This window comes from Chiloscyllium plagiosum, unplaced genomic scaffold, assembly GCF_037043375.1.
Source record: "Chiloscyllium plagiosum isolate Xiang-an unplaced genomic scaffold, Cpla_swu_hap1 HiC_scaffold_27, whole genome shotgun sequence".
In the NCBI taxonomy this organism is placed as follows: domain Eukaryota; kingdom Metazoa; phylum Chordata; class Chondrichthyes; order Orectolobiformes; family Hemiscylliidae; genus Chiloscyllium; species Chiloscyllium plagiosum.
The window spans coordinates 7,407,492-7,432,523 of record NW_028270165.1 but is presented as its reverse complement, the minus strand read 5'-3'; the positions used below and the strand labels follow the sequence as shown (position 1 = coordinate 7,432,523).

Here is a 25,032-nt window from a genome sequence, read left to right as displayed (position 1 = left end):
GATTCATTAGACGCAAACGGGAATCCGGTGGTCATGTTTAAAGTAACAATGTGCAGAATTACATGGAGAAGGCAAGAGAATGATACGAATAGAGACCCACGTTCACTTACTGTGTCGACCCAGCAGAGCGAAGGTGGGCCGCATGGCGTCTGTCTGCGCTATGGCACATGATTCAGAGTGAAATCACAGTTCGACCAACAGAATGTGGGAAGTTAGAAAGAGTTGATATTTACACAGCCTCCATACGTCTGCGCAACAGCCTATAAGACGACAGCAGTGGAGAGGTTGACATCAGTCTCGAACGTGCATGCCACGCGCCAGACGAAAGGCTGAAGGGACCCGTGGGAAGCGCCGCAGTGCGTCGGAGCTGCGTGGCGCAACCGGAGCGTGTTGGCCCCTAACCCAGAGATTGATGAATCGAAACCCTCCTCTGTTATTGTTCAGTGTCTCCTTGAGCGACTTTCCTTTGCGATGGTACTTCGTTCAGCATCTTGCTTTTCAAACGACTTCCTGAGTGTCTAAATATCGATATCGGCGCTCTGTTCTGTTCATTGCCATGTCATTTGCTTCCCAAAACTTCGGGTATCTGATCTCAACATATCGCATCGATACACAAGTCAAATTTACACAGTTGCGCTGGCACCCTTGTGGAGCTCTGAGTTGTCTTGTCCTGTTCTCTGTCGGTGTGTCCTGATCTCGTTTGAAACCTCTTCTCTCAGGTGGCAATGAACCGGTGAAGTTGAAACACATGACTTGCTGTTTTAGTCCATTTCCTGCAGTAAAGAAACCAACAGCCGTGTAATAAAAGACTTTCTGCAGGATTGCTGTGTCAAGACAAATTCTGAACACCAAGCAGGCTGCACAAAAATGCACTCATATCAATTTACCTGAGGGAAGAGTCTCCAGTGTCCATTTCTCTCTGTCCCGGCAGCACAGCATCTTTCTATCTCTCCGTTAACAAGACTTTTGGAACAAGTTCAAAGTTGCCCATTTCCTACGCATGACTGTAACTGACTTATCCTGCCTCACGTAATAGTGTGAGACAGCAGAAGAGTGAATGGGCTCTGCCTTCCACCAGCACAGCTTGCAAGTAGAAACGAAATGGTTCAATTATCCACCAGTGGAGACAACCCGGTCCCTGGGGACGGGACAAACAGCAGCGTCTTGGGAGCAGGGAGACTGATTGAGAAGCAGATGTTCTTGAAACACTTCCCTACTTGCAATTCTGGGAGCAATGCACAATGTATTTCGTACTGAGCAGGTCTCACCTGCTTCCGGAGGTGGCTGCACCCATGGCTGGTGGCTCGTTAGTCTGGGGTAAGAATCTAGCTTTGGGTCTTCGAGCATATGCAAAAATGGCCGATGAATTTTCTCAAAAAGCCGCCTTATTAAATAAGATCGGACTGCCTGAATTCGGGACGGCGCAGAGCTGCCATTGCAGTGAACACGGCGAAGGGAAACACTTGTTCAAAGTGAGAACAAGTATTGCAGATTTTTCGCCCGCGCAATCCGAGTCTGAATGAATCCTCCACCTGTATTACGCTCAATTCTGAGGGTGATACTTCAGGAAGCGCTGAACAGGTTAACGTGAATGGTACCGTCCTGAGGAATGTCAGCAATGAAGGGAGATTGGAAAATTTGGGGCAGCTCTCTTTGGAGAACAGAGGGCTGAAAGCTGGTCTGATTGAAGTTTTCCACGTCATGAGGGTTTTAGACAGAGGAAATAATGCAGTGAAAATGCTCCCAGGCCTGAAAAGATGGAGAACGATTTGGCAGAGATTTAAAGTCATCAGGAAAATAAGTAAAAGTGACATTAGGAAGAACGTTTTCGCACAGGGAGTGGGGTCAGTAAGTCGCTGTCTGACAGTGACAAAGAGGTAGATTCAATGGACACAAACGGGAGTTCGGTGGGGCATGTTCAATATAACAATGTGCAGATTTACAGGGAGAAGGCGACAGAATGAGACACTTATTTACATATTGTGTTGAACCAGCAGAGCTAAGGTGGGCTGCGTAGCCTCAGTCTGCGCTGTCCCACATTTCGTGGTTCTGAGTAAAATCGGAGTTGGACCAACAGAACGTAGGAAATTTGACAACGGGTATATTCTGCCCACCAGGATACTCCATCACAGCAATGAAGGTGTTTTTACATCATTCTCGAAGGTACATGACACAATGCAGATTCAAAACCGAGTATTCCTTTGAATCACTGAGTAGTTTGTTTACAGTTATTCAGTTGAGGTGAGCGGAGTTGCGCATTGGGAGCCACTCCAGTTGATAGGTCGAAGCCGTTTTCTCCTGTGTGATAGTCCCACCAGCACTCCAATTTGCTGTGCTTCCAGTCAGTAGATGCAGATTACTATCCCATACTGACACACGGGCCACGATGACCCAGCTATGGTGACAAGCTTGTGAAGGGCTGTGTGCTCTTCTCCTGTTCTCTGTCTGGCTGCTATGATCCGAATCATCAAACCTCTCTTCTCCGAGATAGGAATAAACTGGTGAAGGTGAAACACATCAGTTGCGGTGTGCTCCATGCGCAGGAGGCCCTGCAGTAATTCCCCACGCTGTTTCACACAGCAGCATCCTCTCGGTGAATTACGCTTGGCAAAAAAATCGATTGAACCAAATCAGTGTCCGCCACTGGATTTTACTGACACCGTTTATAAAATTCAGGCTCACCGTTAATGTGGAGAGAGGCCGTCAGACTGTAGTTTCCGCTCCTTCTGTTGAATAAAGATAATTTTAACTGTGTCCAGTGAGAGGAAAGGATTTGCTGTTGGTGGGAAACATTTCTATCTGAACTCGCTATCACTCTCCTGATAGATTGAAACATAAAGCTGGGAGTCTCTGGATAATGTTGTAAAAATATCGGTATTACGTTAATTCACACCTCGCTGTAACCAACTAAACGAAGCGGCTGCCCAGAGGGAGACGGCTGTGTTTAAATCCGGTGATGAACTGGGGGAGCTGAGCATTTACCCAGACAATGGGCACACCACCTCCCTGACACAGTGTTCACAAATCAAACAGACAGCAAAGCTTCACGTGTGATCGAAAATTTCCGTGAAGAAGATTTGGCTCAACAGATATCCGGAGTGAACGTTCTCCTTTCTTGATTTGAAATGTAAGAAGTTGACGACAGTGAGCCTGACGTGATTCGAACACGCAACCTTCTGATCTGGAGTCAGACGCGCTACCGTTGCGCCACAAACTCACGGATTACCCGGGACCTCTCTTCATGCTTAAGGGAAGTGATCGCACTGCAATGATTTTACGTTATGAGTAACAACGGAGATCAACAGTTCATGTGTGTTTTGTCTCTGCCCCCTCTCCTTCTGTCTCTCGAAGTAATTTCCAACTCTACCTCAATAAAAAAGGTTAAAGAACTGTGGATGCTGTATATCTGAAACAAAAAACAGGAGTTGCCGGAGACCCTTCCACAGAACTGATGGTGATTGGGAAAACGTTGGTTTATATGCAGAAGATATTGTGGGAGGAAGGCGGATGCAGTAAATGATAGATCAGGACAGAGCCCAAAGCGAGGGAAGAACTGTGGACAGGAAAGGGAGTTGATAACGATCTGCGTGGGAGGGTGAATGGAGACTGTTCGTGGCTAAGAATAGGTAGTGTGTAATGACAGACTATGTGATAACAAGACTTGGTGTGTGTGGAAGGGACGAGGATACTATGGATTTCAGGCCCGAGAATTATTGAATTCGATATTGGGATCAGAGGGATGTATGCTCGCCAAGTGTAATATTCGGTGCTCTTCGTTCTGCTGGTGCTGAGCTTCGCTGGAACACTACAGCAAACCTGAGACAGAGATGTTGGCCAGGGAACAGGGTGGGGTGTGGAATTGGCAGGCAACTGGAAGCTCAGGGTCTTTTTTGCAGGTAGAACGTAGATGTTCTGTGCAGCAGTCGCCCAGCTTATGCTGCGTTTTCCCCAATGTAGATGAGACCACATTATGAGCAGCAACTGCAGTCGACTGGGTTGTGGGAAGTGCAGGTAAAGTGCTGCTTCATCTGGAAGGTAAGTTTGGACCCTTGGATAGAGACGAGGGAGCAGGTAAATGGGCTGGTGTCACACATTCGGCAGTTGCAGGGGAAAGTGCCGTTGGACTATTGGGGTGGGAATGGGGTTAGGCTTGGTGGGAATGAAGGAAGAGTGGACCCAAGGTATAACTCCTGCCCATTTACCTATCTGCCAAATAGAGGAATTTGTTAAGTGTGTACAAGGACATTTTCTAATTCACAATGTGGATGTACATACTGGCGAGGGTGCAAAACCTAAGGGCCAGCAACCATAATTCTATTAACTTTAGAACAGTGATTGAAAATAATATATCAGATCTAAAAGTTGAAGTTCTAAATTGGAGGAAGACTCAGGTATTAGGCAAGATCTTTCAAAAGCTGATTGGGGGCAGATGTTCGCAGGTTAAAGGACTGCTGGAAAATGGGAAGCATTCAAATATGAGATAACAAGAGTCCAGACACAGTATATTCCTGATTCGGAGGTGCCGGTGTTGGACTGGGGAGTACAAAGTTAAAAAATCACACCACACCAGGTTATAGTCCAACAGGTTTACTTGGAAGCACACTAGCTATCGGAGCGACGCTCCTTCATCAGGTGACTGTCTGACATAGAGTATATTCCTGTTCGGGTGAAAGGAAAGGCAGGTAGGTTGGGGAATGCTGGATGACTAGAGAAAATGAGATTTTGGTTAAGATAAAGAAGGATGTATATATCAGGTATCGGCAGAGAGATCGAGTGAATCCTCAGAGTATAAGGGCAGTACGAGCATACTTAAGAGGGAAATCATGAGGGCAAAAAAGGGGACATGAGATAGCTTTGGCAAATGGAGTCATGGATAACCCAAAGGGTTTTTATAAATACATTAAGGACAAAAGGATAACAAGGGAGAGAATAGGGCCCCTCAAAAATCTGCAAGGCGGCCTTTGTGTGGAGCTGCAGTAGATGGGGGGCGGGGGTTGGGGGTGGGGTGGGGGGGGGGGGAGTCGAGATACTGAACGGATATTGTGCATCAGTGTTTACTGTGGAGAAGGGCATGGAAGATATAGAATGTGAGAAAGTAGATGGTGACATGTTGAAAAAAATATTACAGATGAGAAATTGCTGGATATCTTGATATGCATAAAAGTGGATAAATCCCAAGGACCTGATCAGGCATACCCTAGAACTCTGTGGGAAACTGGGGAAGTGATTGCTGGGCCTCTTACTGAGATATTTGTATCATCAATAGTCACAGGTGAGGTGCCGGAAGGCTAGAGAGTGGCTAATGTGGTGCCACTATTTAAGAAAGGTGGTAAGGAAAAGCCAGGGAACTATAGACCAGTGAACCTGACATCCGTGATGGGCAAGGTTTTGGAGAGAATCCTAAGAGACAGGATTTACATGTATTTGGAAAGGCAAGAATTGATTAAGGATAGTCAGCATGGCTTTATGCCTGGGAAATCATGTCTTATGAACATGATTGGGTTTTTTGAAGAAGTAACAAAGTGGATTGATGAGGGCAGAGCGATGGACGTGATCTATATGGACTTCAGGAAGGCGATCATCAAGGTTCCTCATGGGAGACTGGTGAGCAAGTTTTAATCTCACGGCATGCAGGGACAACTAGCCATTTGGCTACAGAACTGGCTAGAAGGTGGAGGGTTGCTTTTCAGACTGAAGGCCTGTGACCAATGGTGTGTCACAAGGATTGATGCTGGGTCCGCTACTTTTTGTCATTTATATAAATGATTTGTATGTAAATGGAGGAGGTATAGTTAGCAAGTTTGTAGATGACACCAAAATTGGAGGTGTAGTGGACAGTAAAGAAGGTTACCTCAGATCACAACGGGACATTGATCAGATGGGCCAATGGGCTGAGGAATGGCAGTTGGAGGTTAATGTAGATAAATATGAGGTGCTGCATTTTGGAAAATCAAATCAGAGCATGACTTTTACACTTAATGGTAAGTTCCTTGGAAGTGTTGCTGAACAAAGAGACCTTGGAGTTCAGGTTGATAGTTCCTCAAAAGTAGAGACGCAGGCAGATTGGATAGTAAAGAAGGCGTTTGGTGTGCTTTCCTTTGTTGGTCAGAGCATCGAGGATAGATGTTGGGAGCTCATGTTGCCACTGTACAGAACATTGGTCAGGCCACGTTTGGAATATTGCATGTAATTTTGGTCTGCTTCCTATCGGAAAGATGTTGTGAAACTAGAAAAGGTGCAGAAAAGATTTACAGGGATGTTGCCAGGGTTGGAGGTTGGAGGGTAGGAAGGTTTTTTGGGGATTTGGGCCAAGTGCTGGCAAATGGGACTAGATTAGGTTAGGATATCTGGGCTGCATGGATGAGCTGGACCGAAGGGTCTGTTTCCGTGTTGTACATCTGTGTCACTCTGTGAGACTCCATGGGATTCTCTGCCCAAGAGAGCAGTTGAGACAGCTTCATGAAGTTTATTGAAGACGCAGTTGGATCGGTTTTTGCATGGTAGGGGAATTAAGGGTAGTCGGGATAATCCAGGTTGGTGGAGCTGTGATCTTAATGAATGACGGAGCAGGCTTGACCAAATGGTCTACTCCTGCTTCTGTTACTTTAAATCTGTAACACTGCGGCCGGAGACTTCCCACGGCACAAAGGAGGTTTTCTATAGTATATTTAAACCCCTTGCTTTGCTTGAACTCAAACTGCATAGACTTGGAGGAGAGTGGGATTTGCAAAGTGCCCTCCCCTCCACACGTGCCTTAACTGCAGGACAGCTGTCCGGCCCGCCCTCCATTGTTGACGTCACAATGCGGATGCAGCCCTGTCAGTTTCAGAGTGAAACTCCCTCCCTCTGGGCAACATCTGGGAGTAAAGCAATGTCTCCCCCTTTCCATATACCATCCTCCAGCAGCGAGGGGGAAGGGGAGGTAGGTGTGGGTGAAACACTGTTCACTTGTAGCAACTGGAGTGAATCCAGGGAGGGAGCAGACACTCCAAAGGTGCTCAAATACTTTCTATCTCTCTTAAAGCTATTTTCCTTGTGTATTCCCTCAGTTTGGCACGTATACAGTTTGCACCCTAGAAAAGGATTGCTCCTTTCCTCATGTTCACATCGAAAAGGTGAGATTCTCAAGGAACTGAGCAGCATTTAAGGGATTGGCACATTGCTCAAAAAATGGAGGTCGCCCTGGGCCTGTGGCTCGTTGGTCTAGGGGTATGATTCTCGCTTCGGGCCTTCTGGTGCGTGGGCATGCAAGAGATCCCGGGTTCAAATCCCGGATGAGCCCTTGTTTCTTACTCTGCCTTGTGCGCAAACGGCCAGTCAAGCCTCTCAAAAAGCAGTTTATGAACGCGGCAAGGGCAGCACTTATTCAAAGAGAATACGTGCTTTACTTCACACAGAGGGTGGTGGGCGTTTGGAACGCGTTGCCAGCAGATGTAGGAGAGGCAGGCATGGTAGATTCATTTAAAATGCGTCTGGGTAAATGCATGAGTGGGTGGGGAGTCGAGGGATTGACCGACAGATTTCGACAGTACATTTGGATCGGCTCAAGCTTGAAGGGCCTGTTCCTGGGCTGTAAACTTTCTTTGTTCTATATGGTGTATATCTGATATTGTTGACTGTTGTAAAAGTTTCTTTGTAATTATTATTCACCTTCTCATGTAGTAATGGAGTTACGTCCTTTTTTTGTCATAATTTTTTATTTAATAGGTTAGCAGGAAGTCATTCAGCAATTTTACTGCCTTCCTTTTCTCAAGCAGCCTTAACATTTCATTTTCATATCCTTGATTCAGCTCCATTTCCAGCATCTTTGTAGGCAGTTTGTTCCATGTTATTGTCACTGAAATGAAGTTTTCCTCCATGCACAGCTAAGCCGATCTGGCTGCATGAGGGTTTTCAGGTTTCTGTGGCCTGGATAATATGTGATCAGCAGACATCTCGCAATCTACAGGAATTGACACCAATGTTACGTTCATTAACTGTACTGACAGTGATCACTTATTTTGTGATTTTTCTTTGCAAGAAGACGTGCAGAAAGAAATCTTACAGCAAATGATACATCAACTTCTGACAGAGCCACTTGATTCATTGGGACTTGAATATCAGCAGCCATTTCAATCAAGAAGGCATGTTTGCTTTTGTTTGTTTGAGAGATTTTGGACAGTCCTGTGGCAGGAAGAATACTGAGACACCGAGTGAGGGAGATTCAGTGCGCTGACTGTGAAAAGTGCTTCAAACCATTTACTCAGCTTGGAGGAATCAAAGTTTCACGCCTCAAGGTGAGAAAGACTATGTACCCGTTCTATTTGTAATTTCAATCCCAGAGCAACACAAGGAAAGCTCCCTCCAAAGGGGAAACGTTGGAAATGTGGGGTCTGTGGGAATGGATTCCCTTTCCCATCCTTGCTGGAAACCCACAGACGCATTCACAGCGGGTGAGGCCATTCACCTGCTCAGTGTGTAGGAAGGGCTTCAGTCGGATCTGCCATCTGCAGACGCATGAGTGAGTCCACAAGGGAGAGAAGCCATTCACGTGCCCCATGTGCGGGAGGGGTTTCACTCAGTCAGCTGCACTGCTGACCCACCAGCGGGTCCACCCTGGAGGCCATTCACCTGCTGTAAGTGCCGGAAGGGATTCACCTGCTCCTCCCACCTGCGGAGGCACCAGTGAGTTCACGCGCCATCACAGGGGGATTGAAGGAGCGATGGCCGAGTGCCAAGTGCTTATGCACGAAACGTCGATTCTCCTGCTCCTTGGATGCTGCCTGACCTGCTGTGCTTTTCCAACACCACACTCTCGACTCTGATCGCCAGCATCAGCAGTTTTCACTTTCTCCTCGAGGGCAAGGTTGGACTTGTCTTTTATTCACTCATTCACTCCTTACAGCCTGTCCTTTGTTGTGGCCTAACTGCACATACATCAATGCAAGTTTCAGAAAGATTTGTGCAGCTTTTTTTTGAAAAAAAATAACATTCTTCCCGACTGTAACGAAGTTTCTGAATATTTGGTTTTAGTTATTCTCAATTTTAAAAATCAGCTATTTCTCACATGCCGTGTTTCCCAGATAAAGTCATCACCATCCATTCTCTCTCTTCCCTGAGAAAAACTTCATACAGCGATCAAAGAGGACTGAGGCACGAGAAAGGATGATTGTGGGGGTGGGGGGTGGGTGAAGGGGTCGCTGGTGGTGGCGGAGAAGGGAGGAAAATGGACAGGGGAACAGACTGGGGTTCAGAGGTTTGGGGGAGAGAATAGAGGGTGCAGTATGAGGAGAGAGAATAGGCAGGGGGCAGTGGATGGGGAGAAAATGGACAGGGGGGCAGAATGTGAAGAAAGAGACAGCACAAATGCCACCTTCTCCAGGACTCGTGTCAGTGTCCCACGAACTGGAACCCACTCCTCCCACATTTCTCAAAATACGCGTGGCTAAGGCAGTGGAACCATATCATCTCTACAGGCCATTCACACCGACCTTCCCAACAGCATCCCACTGAGACTCACTCGTTTCGGCTACAGCCCTGCAGTTCCCCATGGCTATTTCCTGACGAAGGGTTTTGCCCGAAACGTCGAGTCTACTGCTCCTCGGATGCTCCCTGACCTGCTGTGCTTTTCCAGCACCACACTCTCGACCCTAATCTCCAGCATCTGCAGTCCTCACTTTCGCCCAGTAAGGGGTGAATGTTCTATTCCTAGTCTTTTAGATCTTTTAAAATCTTTCCCCCACGCCCTAAACCTTTACCCTCTAGTTTTGGAATACCTCTTACCTAGGGAAAAGACAGAAACGTTGAGCAACCAGACAAAATGCAAAAGAAATAAAATCCTAATTTTCCAGCATTTGGACGCTTAATATTTGTCATGATCGGGAGGTGCCCGTGTTGGACTAAGGAGTACGAAGTTAAAAACCACACGACACCAGGTTACAGTCCAATAGGCTTGTTTGGAAGCACTAGTTTTCGGAGCGCTGCTACTTCATCAGGTGGTTGTGGAATATAAGATCGTAAGATCATAAATTCTGTGTCTTACGATGTTATACTCCACAATCAGCTGATGAAGGAGCAGGGCTCCGAAAGCTAGTTCTTCCAAATAAGTCTGTTGGACTATCACCTGGTGCTTTGTGATTTTTAACTTTAAAATTTGTAACAAATTCCTGCACACTGAGCATGCTCCATGGTGTCAGCAAGCACTGCGCATACTCTTGGGTGTCCACAGAAACGGCGAGCGAGCTCCTTTCCATGGAGCAATGGAGAACCTTGGAGGACCGGAAGGAGTCTGGTCCTCCTGCCAATCAGAGCCGGCCATTGTGGAAATGCAGAGGTTGGACCATGAACTGTGAAGCTGCTGCTGTTCTTTTCTCTCTGCTTAAGGTTAAACTTCACCCCAGACTGTAACTTCCTTCCTCTGTCTAACATTTGTGAGTACAACAGTGTTTCTCTCACCACTTTTTCATTCTGGGGTTCAAGAGTGAACCGAGGGAGGGGCCAGACTCTGGAAAAGTTGATCCAGGTCTGTGTGTCAACTTGCAAACACATGGAAAATGCAATATCACAATGTGAAGTTATAGCCTTTGTAGTGTGAAAAAATAGCAGAAAGGAGGTGCATTGTTTAAATGGTGATATGTTGAGATGTGGCGAAAGTGAGATGCTGGAGTTCAGAGTTGAATATTGTGGCGCTGGAAAACCACAGTCGGTCAGGCAGCAACTGAGGAGGAGGAGAGTCGACGTTTCGGGCACAAGCCCTTCATCAGGAGTGATGTGTGGATAGACAAAGGGGCCTTACTGTCCTTCTACACCAGTCATTGCCAATTGTCAGAAAGTGCAGCAAGCAATGAGCAAAGCAAGTGGTATATCAGCAAGAGGAATTGAGTTCAGAAGTGGGGATGTCTTCCTGCAGTTCGGTCGGTTATTGAATGTATTCAAGGCTGAGTTCATGTGACTTTGAAGAACAAAGAAGTTATGGGAGAAGGCAAGAAAATGGTTTTAAGACCAGTACAGAACAGTTACAGAGTCATACAGCACAGAAACAGACCACTCAGTCGAACTAGTCCATTCTGGCGGCGTTCTGAAACTAAACTAGTCCCACCTGCCAATGATTGGCCTATACCCCTCCGACCCTTTCCTATTCATGTACTTATCCAAATGTCTTTTAAACATTGTAACTGTACCTGTATCCAGCAACTCCTCTGGACATTGATTCCTTACACGAACTACTCTTTATCTTTTTAAAAAAAGGTGCCCCTCATTTCTTTTTAAAATATTTCTTTCTTCACCTTCAAAATTTGCTCCCTAATCTTGAAACACCCACACCAGAGAAAGAATACCTGCCGTTCACCTCATCTATACCTCTCATGATTTTATAATCCTCTCTACGGTCACCTCTCAACCTCTGATGCTCCAGTGAAAAAAGACCCAGCCTTTCCATCTAGATGCAGGTATATTTATATCCAGTTATGAACTGTTCAATACTGGTGCCAGCTGGAAAGACAAATGACCTATTCCTGCTTCCAATTCTCTCACTGTGTCCAGGACAGCAAGAGACCATATGACATTGGTGCAGAAATTAAGCCATTTAGCCCATCAGATCTGCTCCACCATTCAATCACGGCTTATACGTTTCTCAACCCCATTTTGAAATATGGATTTTGGAAAGGCAGATCAGGGCAGGATCTACACATTTAATGGGGAGTGTTGTTGAATAAACATACCTTGGATTGTTGGTTCATAGTGGAGTCGCAGGTAGGCAGGATAGCAAAGAAGGTTTTTGGTATATTTGCTTTTATAGGTCAGTGCATTTCAATACAGATGTTGGGAGGTCATGTTGCGGCTGTACAGGACATTGATTAGGCCACTTTTGGAATACTGTGTTCGGTTCTGGTTTCTCTGCTACAGGAAAAGTGTTACGAACCTTTGCAAGGATTTGGAAAAGATTTACAAGGCTCTTGCAAGAGTTGGAGGGTTTGATCTATATGGAGAGGCTGAATAGGCCGGGGCTGTTTACTCTGGATCATTGGGGGCTGAGGGATGACTTTATAGAAGTTCATAAGGAGCATGGATAGGGTGAACAGCCAAAATCTTTTCCCCAGAGTGGGGAGTCCAAAACTAGAGGGCATAGGTGTGATGTAAGAGGGGAAATATTTAAAAGGAACTTTACAGGCACCTTTCTCACACAGAGGGTGTTGTGTGTATGGAATGAGCTGCCAGAGGAAGTGGTGGAGGCTGGTTAATTAAAGCATGTTAAAAGGCATCTGGTAATAGGGAGAATTGAGAGGGATATGGGTTATGTGCTGACAAATGAGCACCATGTTAATTTGGGATATCTGTTCAGCACGGACAATTTGGACTGAAGGAAAGCAGAAGTGTCATTGTGAAAACTGGACTTTCAAAGCAGCTTTCAAAGATGTTTTGTCCTTACTGGGAGCAGAAGCTACAATGAAATCTTTCATTTGTGAGACAGCAACTGAGTGAGTGAGGACATTCAGGATATTGGTGGAAAGTGGGAATTTGTTGCAATGTGGAGTTGAAGTGATTTAAGTAAAGTGTGCTGAGCAAGAAGCCTAATGAAGGGTTAGGTGAGTTTTTGTTTTAAACTGCTCATTCCTTTCAGCCTCCAACATTGTATTTCCAATGCTGTCCATCAGTGGGAGTGGTGAATCAGTAACTGGTATCGTTAGAAGCCTTATGATTTTCAGTACTGCAGGTATAGCATTGTCTCATCAGCTTTGTAAAGGCTACTGGCAGCAGCGGGAGGCGTGGGCTTGATTCACTGGAAATTATTAAGCAGTTTGATAACCTACGTACAAGAGGGCAGGGTGGGACTTGTCTTTCGATTTGCAGAAGGTGGGAAGTTCTGGTGCTGCGGTCCATGGCAAACACAACTGCGGTAAATCATAGAATCACTACAGCGTGGAAGCAGGCCATTCATCCCATCAAGTCCACACTGACCCATCCGACGAGCATGCCACCCAGACCCACCCTATCTAGTTGTTTCTGCTGGTGAGTGAGACTAGGTCACAAGATTAGGGGGAGTAGGTTTAAGACAGAGGAGAAGGAACTGCTTTTCCCGGAGAGTGGTGAACTATTGGAATTCTCTGCCCAAAGAAGCAGTAGAAGCAGCCATATTCAAGACATAGTTCGATGGGACTTTGTATGGTAGGTGAATTTAGGATAGTCAGGATAATGCAGGTAAGAGGAGCTGAGACGATGGATAGATCAGCCATGATCTTAATGAATGGTGGAGTAGTTCGATGGACCAAATGACCTACTCTTGCTTCTGTTACTGTAAATGTATAAACATGCATTTTTCATGGCCAATCCGTATCAAGGCAGGTGAGCAATGTGGTGATGTGGAAATGAACATCAGAGAATGATAGAAAGGGACACGGAAAGTAAATGTCCCAGTCCAAAGATGTGCAGGTCAGGTCAAATGACCATGCTAAATTTTCCCTAGTGTTAGGTTCATTAATCAGAAAGAAATGGGTCTGGATGGGTTACTCTTCAGGGTGTCGGTGTGGACTTGTTGGGCCGAAGGGCCTGTTTCCACACTGTAGGGAATCGAATCTAATCAATCAAAACTGGATTCTACAGAACACAAGAATTGAAACTGAAGACTGTATGGCTGAATGTGTGCTGCAATGTAACAAAACTGAATGAATTGACTGCACACATTGAAGAGAATAATTATGATCTGAGACTCCTTACAGGGACGTGGCTTCAGGATGACAAGGATTGGATCTGAATATTGAGGGGGTACGTGGCATTCAAGTTGAATAGGAAGCGAGGTAAAGGTAGAGGGTTGGCACTGTTAATCAAAGCACTAATAACATGGTACTCTGGTGTCAGCTCGGATTTCAGGTCCTGATTTCTCTGTCCTCTTCTCCCTGTTCCCACAGAGTAAGATGTTGTTTGTTCTCAGCTCAGCTGGCTTTCTGCTGAAACTTTGAGCCCCTTTTAAACCTTCCAGAGCAATAAAACATTCAGTCGATCAAGGCCCAATCCACAATGTTCTCAGCCTGACAACCATCCAGAGAGTCATCGGAGCAGGGAATAAAACAAGAAAAATGAAACAAAATGAGACATAAATGCACATTTGGCGCTTAAAGTGTGTTCATTAGATAGTAAATCAGAATTAGGGGTCTCCCAGGATTCTTATCATCCCCTACTTGAGGAATTCTCTCTCCCTAACAATATTTACATCAACAGAAATAAAGCATCTGTTATCAAATAGACATAGAGATATACAGCACGGAAATAGACTTTTTGATGCAACACATCCATGCTGACAAGATGTCCTATATAAATCTAGTGTCCCATTTGCCAGCATTTGGCCCATATCCCTCCAAACCTTTCCTATTCACACACCCATCCAGATGCCTTTTAAATGTTGTAATTGTACCAGCCTCCACCACTTCCTCTAGCCTATTCACCCTATCCATGCCCCTCATGATTTTATAAATGTCCATAAGATCACCCCTCAGCCTCCGACACTCCAGGGAAGCAGCCCCATCCTATTCAGGCTCTCCTTTTCCCACAAACTCTCCAACCATGGCGACATCCTTATCAATCTTTTCTGCACACTTTCAAGTTTCACAACATCGTTCCTATCCTACAGTAGGGAGACCAGAATCGAATGCAAGAATCGAAAAGTGGCCGAACCAATGTCCTGTACAGCTACAACATGACCTCCCAACGCCTGTACACAATGCATTCAATGGGCCAAATGGCCTCTTTCTGCACTGCAGCGATCTAATGATTTGATTTTGTATCAGAGTCAATTTCAGTCACTATCTCTGGTTTATGGTGTGTCAGGGTGGGATCACTGGTACCAGAATTGCATGCAATACTCCAAACGTGGCCTAACCAATGTCTTCTACAGTCGCAACATGACCTCCCGACTCCTGCACTCAATGCACTGACCAATAAAGGCAAGCATATCAAACACCTTCTTCACTATGCTGTCTATGTGCGAACTATGAACTTACCATCGAGTCATACAGCATGATCATGGACCTTTGGTCCAACCAGTCCATGCCAACCATAATCCCAAACTAAATCAGTCTCTCCTGCCTGCTGTTGGCCTGTATCCCTCCAAACCTTTCCTATTCATGTACTAAAACAAATGTCTTTTTATTGTACCCGCATCCACAGCTTCCTGAGGTGGTTCATTCCACACATCAACCACCCTCTGTGTAAAATTAGTATTTGAATGGCAAGGATGAAGTTGAATTGAAATGGTTCATTAAAATAAACAGCTTCTACCAAACCCCTTACAGCAGGTATGGTAACAACTCCAACTCTAGAGTCTCTCAAATCGGTATTTCCATGGAGTGGAGTGGGGAGTAAAGTGTTGGATTCACAGAGTGTTGGATTCTGAGAGTGTAAAGCTAAAATTAAACCCCGTGCTTTGCTTGAACTCAAACCGCATTGACGTGGAGGAGATCGAAAGGAGTTTGCAAAGTGTCCTCCCCTCCCCATGTGCCTCAGCTGCAGGGCAGCCCATTGTGGACGTCTCAACGTGGAGGTAGCCCTGTCAATTTCAGAGTGAAACTCTCTCCCTCTGGGCAACATCTGGGAGCAAAGCAATGTCTCCCCCTTTCCATTCCTCAACCTGGGAGGGGGAGAGAGAGAGACAGGCGTGGGGGGGGGGGGGGGGGGGGGGGTGGTGCGTGTGTGGGGTGGGGGTGGAGACTGTTCACTTGTAGCAACTGGAGTGACTCTATGGATTGCTCAGATGCTCTCTGTCCCTCTCAAAGGTATTTTCCTTGTGTATTCCCTCAGTTTGGCACGTATAGAGTTTGCACCCTGGAAAAGGTTTCCTTCTTTCCTCATGTTCAGAATTATAAGGGTAGTTTCTCATGGAACTGAGCAGTATTTAAGGGATTGGCACATTGATTTCAGAGGAAGACATATGTTGATTCATATGGTATATATCTGATATTGTTGGCTGTTATAAAAACTTTGTGGCTATGATTTTTCACCTTCTAATGCAGTAATGGAGTTACGTTCTATATTTCTTGTCTTTTTTTAATTTACTAGGACAGCAGGAAGTCATTCAGTAACTTCACTGGCTTTCTTTTCCCAAGCAGCCTTGACATTTCATTATCATATTCTTGATTCAGCTCCATTTCCAACACCTTTGTCGACAGCTTGTTCCAGGTTATTGCGATCTAAATTACGTTTTCCTCCATACACACTTAAGGCTATCTTGTTGCAGTAGGGTTTTCTGCGTCCTGCATAATATATGGTCAGCACTCATCTAGCAATCTACAGGAATTGCCACCGATGTTATGTTCATTTAACAGTACTGACAGTGATCACTCAATTTGTGATTCTTTTTGCAGGAAGACATGCAGAAAGAAATCTGAAAACAAATGAAACGTCATCATCTGACAGAGCCACTTGAATCAATGGGGCTTGATATCAGCAGCCATTCAATTCGAGAAGAAATGTTTGCTTTTGTCTGTGTGAGAGAATGTGTGAGCGCGACACAAAGAATGCTCCCCTCATGGGGAAATCATGGAAATGTGGGGACTGTGGGATAGGGTTCCCTTCCCCATTGGGGCTAGACACCCACAGATGCGTTCTCACTGGGGAGACGCCGTTCTCCTGCTTAGTTTGCGGGAAGGGATTCAGTTGGCTGTGCAGCCTGCAGACACACCAGCGTGTTGACATCAGGGAGCGGCTATTCATCTGCCACCATTGTGGGAAAGGATTCATTCAGTCGTCCCACCTGTAGACACACCAGCAGGTTCACAGCAGGCCGTTCTCCTGCTCTCTGTGTGGGCAGCGATTCATCGATGCATCCCAGCTCCCGAAACGCCAGTGGGTTCACCTGGGGGAGAGGCCGTTCACCTGCTCTGAGTGCAGGAAGGGATTTGTCGATTCCTACACCCTGCAGACCCACCAGCAGGTCCACATCGGAGAAGCGCAGTTTAGCTGCCCTAAGTGCGAGAAGAGCTTCAGTCATATGGGCAACTTGTGGAGGCACCAGCCGATCCACACCAGAGAGGGGCCGTTCACATGCTCTGTGTGCGGGAAGGGGTTCACTCAGACATCTACACTGTAATCTACCAAAGGGTCCATATCATGGTAAGGGCGTTCATCTGCTTTCAGTGTGGAAAGGGCTTCACCCGCTCCTCCCACCTGCGGAGCCACCAGCGAGTTCTGGAATCTTTTGAGGATGTAACTCTGAAGATGGGCAAGGGAGATCCAGTGGATGTAGTGTACCTGGACTTTAAGAAAGCCTTTAATAAGATCCCACATAGGACGTTAGTGAGCAAACTAAGGGCGCATGGTACTGGGGGCAAAGTACTGACTTGGATTGAAAATTTGTTGGCTGACAGGAAACAAGAGTAGTGATCAATGGCGCCTTTCCGGAATGGCAGGTGGAGACCAGTGGGGTACCGCAGGGATCAGTGCTGGGTCCCCAGCTTTTTACAATATATATTAATGATATAGAAGATGGTATTAATAGTAATATTAGCAAATTTGCTGATGATACAGAGCTGGGTGGCAGGGTGAAATGTGAGGAGGATGTTAGGAGATTACAGGGTGACCTGGACAGGTTAGGTGAGTGGACAGATGCATGGCAGATGCAGTTTAATGTGGATAAATGTATGGTTATCCACATTGGTGGCAAGAACAGGAAGGCAGATTACTACCTAAATGGAGTCAAGTTCGGTAAAGGGGCAGTACAAAGAGATCTGGGTGTTCTTGTACACCAGTCAATGAAGGTAAGCATGCAGGTACAGCAGGTAGTGAAGAAAGATAATAGCATGCTGGCCTGGAATATTGTGTGCAGTTCTGGTCTCCAAATTTGAGGAAAGACATTCTGGCTATTGAGGGAGTGCAGCGTAGGTTCACGAGGTCAATTCTTTGAATAGAGGGACTATCTTATGCTGAAAGATTGGAGCGACTGGGCTTGTATACCCTTGAGTTTAGAAGACTGAGAGGGGATCTGATTGAGACGTATAAGATTATTAAAGGATTGGACACTCTGGAGGCAGGAAATATGTTTCCGCTGATGGGTGAGTCCCGAACCAGAGGACACAGCTTAAAAATAAGGGGTAGGCCATTTAGGACAGAGATGAGGAGAAACTTCTTCACCCAGAGAGTGGTGGCTGTGTGGAATGCTCTGCCCCAGAAGGCAGTGGAGGCCCAGACTCTGGATTCGTTTAAGAAAGAGTTGGATATTGCTCTCAAAGATAGTGGAATCAAGGGTTATGGAGATAAGGCAGGAACCGGATACTGATTGAGGATGATCAGCCATGATCATAATGAATGGTGGTGCAGGCTCGAAGGGCAGAATGGCCTACTCCTGCACCTATTGTCTATTGAGTTCACGTGTCATTGCAGGGGGATTGAAGGAGCGACGACCGAGTGCCATTATTGACTGGACTATCAACCCAGTTCCGGGGATTCCCGGGGTTTGAATCCAGCCGAGGCAGATAGTGGGATTGGAATTCGTTCAGAAATTTGGAGTTCTGAATCTAATAATGAAACCATTTTTGGGGGTAGAAAGTGCCATCTAATTCACTCGTGTCCCATTTAGGAAAGGAAACTGCCATTGTGGGAAAGGATTCACTCAGTCATCTCAACTGCATCCTTCATCGGTCTGGCATCCACCTGACTCCAGACCCACAGCAGCATGGTTGACCATTGACTGCCCCCTCCCCCCCATGTCAAATGAGTGGGAGTAACTTAAATGGATACAGTGTGTGGGTTGAAATTGCTGACTGAGGCAATACTTCCTTCAGCTTAAGGCTGTACCAAGGATCCAATTATAAAGGGACAACTCGGTGCTGACCAACAGTAAAGGAAGTGGAGTTGGGAGGAGTGTGTGAGCTTTGAGCTGTTTAAAAAAACGCTTCTTTTCATGCACTTTTTTTGCTGGGGAGATCTGAAGCTGTAACAAAGTTGGGTGGCAAGAAAGGTTACTTGAACTTAACCCCAGTCTCAGACTGTCAATGAAAGCTATGAGATCCAATAGGTTTTTGTTTTAAAACTGCTCATTTCTTTCAACCTCTTGCACTAAGTTTCCAATATCGTGTATCAGAAGGAGCAGTGAATGAGTAGCTTATATCATTAGAAGTTGTAAATTTTTCATCCCTGCAGGTATTGCATCGTTTCATCGACATTGTAAGGTTTACTGGCAGCACCTGGAGGTGTGGGATGTATTCACAAGAAACAAAGTTAAAAATCATACAACACCAGGTGAAAGTCCAACATGTTTATTTGGAAGCACTAACTTTCGGAACACTGCTCCTTCATCAGGTGTTTGTGGAACAGGATCGTAGGAGAATTTATAACAAAAGATCGCAGTTTCATGCAACAGAAATGATATAGACCAAATTTAGATTGTTGTGAAGTCTTTCATCTTTTAGAATGGGTTGCAGGTTTTGGTTCATTAATATGTAAATCCCAGAACTTGTTTGAAGACACATTCGAGACAACTGAAGGTCTGTATCCCAATCTTGAGTGAGACTGGTTCTATTTCCAAAGTAGGAATTTATAAAATCTCACATGGATTAACTGCCTGTAGATTGTATTTGGCTCAAAAAGCGCACAATGTATTTGCAAATATAAAATCACACTAAAGCCTTATATGTAAGTGCGCATGCATGAGAGTATGGGTGAGTGTGTGCGTGCTTGATAAAGTGTGTGAGTGATAGAGTATCAGCCTGTGAGAGGGTGTATTTGTGTGTGTGTCTGAGGGAGGGATCTGTGTGAATGTGAGAGTGTGTGCTTTGTGTGGGTGTGAGAGCGCGTAACAGTGAAGTGGGGTTACCTGTCATGTGACATGAATCCAAGGTCCTGGTTGATGCCATCCTCATGTGTTCCGAACTTGGCTACCAGCCTCTGCTGGGCCACTAAAACTGAATAAGCAGTTACATAGCACACATTGGAGAGGGCAGGGTGGGATTTATCTTTCGATTTGCAGATGTTGGGAGGTTCTGGGTGCTGGAAACTAGGGAACACACATGCTGGAGGACCTTCGCCTCAGAGAGATGCAGCTGGAAGCCAGGCTGCAGACACGTTGGGGGAATCATCAAACCCCCTACACTGTGAAAACAGGCCCTTTGGCCCAACAACGCACACTGGCCCCCGCCCCGCCCCGCCCCGCCCCGCCCCGCCTTAGAGCATCCCACTCAATAACCTCCACAGCGAATCCCTGAATTTCGAACACCCAATCCACTCTAAGCTGCGCATCTTGGGAGGAAACCAGAGCACCCAGAGATTGGGGGGTGGTAGGAAAGTGCAAACTCCACACAGACAAACACCCTGAGGGTGGGATCGAACTCAACTCCCTGGCACTGTGAGGCAGCGGTGCTAACCACTGAGCTGCTGCCACGCCGCCCACAGTCTTGGATTGAAGGAATCGATTAACTTCATTCCAGGATTGAAGGAATCGATTGGCTTCATGCCAGTCCTGGTGACACTCCAACCCGTTTGGGAAATTGAATTTGCTTCCACAGAGTTTCCACGGTACAGGGGTCATTGCGTCTCAGCAGCTTCAACGATCAAAAGAAGGGCTCGTCTTCAGCGAAAACACTCGTCCACATTTCGCTACAGAGTTAAAGTTCTCTGCACAGTTAGAACCCTGGAACACTCCCACGCAGGCTGCGTGGAATCGCGGGGCTTCTCAAGTCACGTTGATGTTTGAAATAACTTCCCCTCCTGGATTTAAACGCTGCTGATATTCAGGCCCTGAGTAAATTTCTTGTGCACGCCTGCATAGCAAATCCTCCTCTGCTGATACCTTGAGAAAACAGATCATTGCTGTCAGTGCAGGGCAGGAAAAGATAATTCTAGTTTGTACCGAACAGCCTTCCCTATCTCCTACCCGAAATCTCTGTCTCCCATTTCCTCCACCTTTCAATGGATTCCAACTCGAATTCATCCTTCCATCCTCCTGTTTTTGCCCAGCTCCCCTCACCAGAAAGCGCTTACTCTCGGTTCAGTTTCTTACTCACTTCTTGCCATTCCCAGTATATTGCCCACATCTTTATTTAGTTTTTAAAACAGAAAGGCAGTGGTTTGCTGATGCCAGGATCTGAGGGGAATTGCGCTCACGCTCCAGATTCTCTCTCGCGTCATTCACAATAATCTGCACTGCACATGTGCAAAGAAGGGGATGCTGGGAGTGGGTGGGACGCATTCACCAATTCCCCATTCAATCAAGACCCAATCATGCCCACAGCGCCCCCTGTCTATTCTCTCTCGCTATCCCTAGCTTCACCCCTCTCACACACATGCCACCCACTGCACCTCCGTCCATTCTATCGCCATACCCGGTGCCCCCTGACCAGTCCAGTCTCTCGTCCACCCTCTGCCTTCCTCCATCCAGTCCCTCTCCCTACACTCATTCTCTCTCCTCCCACTCTCTGCCCCCTCCATTCTCTCTCTTCCCCCACCCTCTGCTCTCCATCTATTCCCTCTCTCTCCCCCGACTCTCTCCGAACATTCATTGTAGCTCTCTTTCTCCTCCACCCTCTGCCCCTTCCATTCTCTCCCCACTCACTGAAACACGTCCATTCTCTCTCCCCACACTCTGCAACCCCATTCTCTCTCTCTCTGACAAACGCTCTGCCCCCCACCCTGTGCACCCCCAGGGTTTCTCTAACTCCAATGCTCTGTCCCCGTATCCATTTCTCTCTCTCTCTTCCCCCTAGCCTCTGTTTCCTGTTCAATTTCTCTACCCGCACCCCCACCCTGATCCTTTCTTGTGCCTCGAGCGCTCTTTGATCACTGTATCAGCCCTTCTAAGGATAGAGAGAGAGCGGTTGTTGATCACTCTACCTGGGAAATGGGAGGGTGTGGTGTGAGAAAGGCTGATCTTTAACATTGAGAACTGCTAAAATGATATTTACAAAAACATCAGTAAAGTTTGAAAGCAAATTCAATTATTTTTAAAAAACGCTGCAGACATTTTTCTGAAACTTGCATTGAAATCTGTGCAATTAGGCCACAGTTGAGGGCCGGCTGTACGGATGGAATGGCCAATTACTCGTCTTGTGAAGTTGGTTCAGATTAAGTAGAAATAGAGTCATAGAGTTGCAGAGCAGGGAAACAAACCTTTCGGTGCATGCCAACCACATATTCTAAATTAATCTGGTGATCCATTTGCCACCATTTGGCCCATATCTCTCTCAACCCTTCCTATTCATATACCCGTTCAGATGCCTCTTAAATGTTGTAATTGTTCCAGACTCGACCACTGTCTCTGGCAGCTCATTCCATACATATACCACGCTCTGCATGAAAATGTTACCAGTTCTGTCTCATTTAAACCTTTCCCCTCTCAACCTAAACCTATGCCCCTCCAGTTTTGGATTCCCTCTACCCTGGGGAAAAGACATTCAAAACTTGAGCAGCCAGACAAAATGCAAAAGGAATAAACTGTTGAGCTCCAGGAAAACAAAAGAAGTGGGCTCCAGCCTTTTCTTCTCTCCGATTGGCAGTTGGACCAGCATCTCCACTGGGCATACTGCGCATGCTTCTCGATGTCAGGAAGCATTGCGCATGTACGCTGGTGTCAGCAAAATACTGCGCATGCTCTTTGCTGTCAGCGGAAATGGCACTCAATATTCTTCTGATCGACCCTGAAGGACCTCCTGCCAGAGCCTCCTCACTATTGTCGGAATGCGGAAGTTGGACCATGCGCTTGTGAAGGTGTTGCTGCTCCTCTCTCTATGAATGAAGATTGAACTTCATCCCAGACTGCAACTTCTTTCCTCTGTCCAACATCTGTGAGTTCAACACACTGTTCTCACCCCTTTTTCCATTTTATTTTTTCACTCTGGTGTTCAGTTCTTGACTTGCAGCAAAGCTGGTTCAGGTATGTGTCTTAATTGGCAAACACATGGTAAATGTAGTAACGCAGTGTGAAATTATAGCCTTTCCCATGAAATAAAAACAGAAAGGAGGTACATTGTTTAAATTGTGATATATAGGGATGTGGAGAAAGTGAGGACTGCAGATACCGGAAATCAGAGTCGAAAATTGTGGCGCTGGAAAAGCACAGCTGGTCTGACAGCATCCGAGGTGCAGAACAGTCAACGTTTTGGGCAAAAGCCCTTCATCAGGAATGATGTGTGGATGTACAAACGTGCCTCAGCTACCTTCTGCTCAGGCTTTCTACTCCAGTCAATGCCAGTTGTCACATTGGTGCAGCAAGCAATCAGCAAGGCAAGTGGTATATTAGCAAGAGGAACTGAGTTCAAAGTGGGGATGCCTTCCTGTAGTTAGGGAGATATTGAATATATTCAAAGCTGAGTTCATCTGACTTTTGAATGTCAAAAATAGTTATGGGGGAAGGTGAAAATTTTTTTTAAAATATTTTTATTCGAAACTTTTTCAAATCTCTCACAAGACCTCTATATACAAAAAAGAACAATACCAAAATACAGAAAAATAGCAGTACAACAATGTCATATTATGATACTATTAATAATGAGTTAACTATTATTCTACAAGAACAAACTTAGCTTAAACTGAGCTACAATCAAACTGAAAACAAATAAAATTAAACATAATTTAAGTTAATTTGAATTCTATCACATTACTTTATTCTATTTCACTCACCACACCTCCATTAAGGCTCCAATCCATGGGAGTACCAGTTATTGCACCTGTATTCCTTTCACCCAGCCTTGCCCTCCCAGGGCCCCATGAGCGCCCAGACTGATTCCCACAGTTATACCACGGCTCTAATCAATACTGCTGATCAGTCTGCATCAATATAATTTGGAAAGGGCCGCCACGTCTTGTAAAACTACTATTTTGTGGTGCACCATATTTGTGAGGTCATCTTGGGGGGGATGCTCCATCATCAGCATATGCCACCCCATAAGCCCTGAGGGGTTTTCCAACATCCAATTCATTAAAATGTTCTTCCTTACACAGTCTGTTCCTGTGTTCTCTGAGAGAAGGCAAATTTAGCAACCCCAGAAGAAGAAATACCGGATTCACTTTAACTTCAATCCCCCAGGATGTCCTTCAGCTCCCTTACTATAGCACTCCAGTATCTCTGGATCTTACAACATGACCAATAGCAGTGTGTGAGTGCCTATACTAATTTTACATTTGGGACACCCTGGTGATGCTCCTCTCTGGCACCACATAAGCCCTGTGTAAAATCTTCAATTGCATGCCCTGTGCTTTGTTACATATTGAAATTTTCCTTTCATTTCCCATATATCTTGCCATGCTTCTAATGAAATATCCTATCCTAGCTCCCGATTCCACATCCTGGAGAGTCCCTCCACATCCCCTAAGGTACGTCCCTTCTGTAAATGATACAACGTACTAACTGAAAGAGCGCCTGTACACCAGAGTACTCTTTACTCCACATTTGTCCTGTAGTGCTGAGCCAGGAGCGTGGTCTTCCTCTGTATATAATCCCTTAGCCGAAAGTGCCGGAAAAGGTCCCTATTAGACAATGCACATTTCTGACTTAGCTGGCTAAATTAAATCAAGACCTAACCCTCGAATAAATCTTCCCTACAGGAGATTCCCTTATTCTCCCATGACTTAAAGCCGGAGTCCCTTGCCCCAGGTTTAAATCCTTGGGCTGCCACCAGTGGGGTAATCAGCGAGGTCATCAGCCAATTGCCCTTGTCTTGCCTCATTATCCTCCAGGCTTTCACTGTATTTAAAATGATTGTACTCTTACACTGCTCAGTCTCAGATTTCATCTTATCAACGAATAATAGATTAACTAGGGGACATCTCGACTGCAATGCTTCAACGTCAAGCAAAATCGACCCCGAGTCCCCCCGTACCCAGTCACCCACATATGCTAAGAAAGCGCTTATTTGATATCTCTTCAATCCAAAAGATCCACACCTCCTCACCCTATGAGAGCTTCAATTTGGTAAATTTAATTAGGGGGCGGCTGCGACACCAAATAAAAGAACCTAGCCAACCATTGAGCCTCAGTAATACTCATCTGGGTAGCAACAACAGGAGCATTCTCATGGGGTACAGTAGACGAGGAAGAACATTCATTTAAATCAGAGCTATTCGGCCTAACCATGATAA

At 45.8% G+C, this 25,032-nt stretch overlaps 1 non-coding gene across 1 annotated transcript; it reads right to left on the bottom strand.

Moving 5' to 3' along the window:
• Positions 1–3,145: 3,145 nt before the first annotated feature.
• Positions 3,146–3,217, bottom strand: trnaw-cca (transfer RNA tryptophan (anticodon CCA)). Its single transcript has one exon. It is a non-coding gene; the product is annotated as a tRNA-Trp (tRNA).
• Between the last annotated feature and the right edge of the window lie 21,815 nt (positions 3,218–25,032).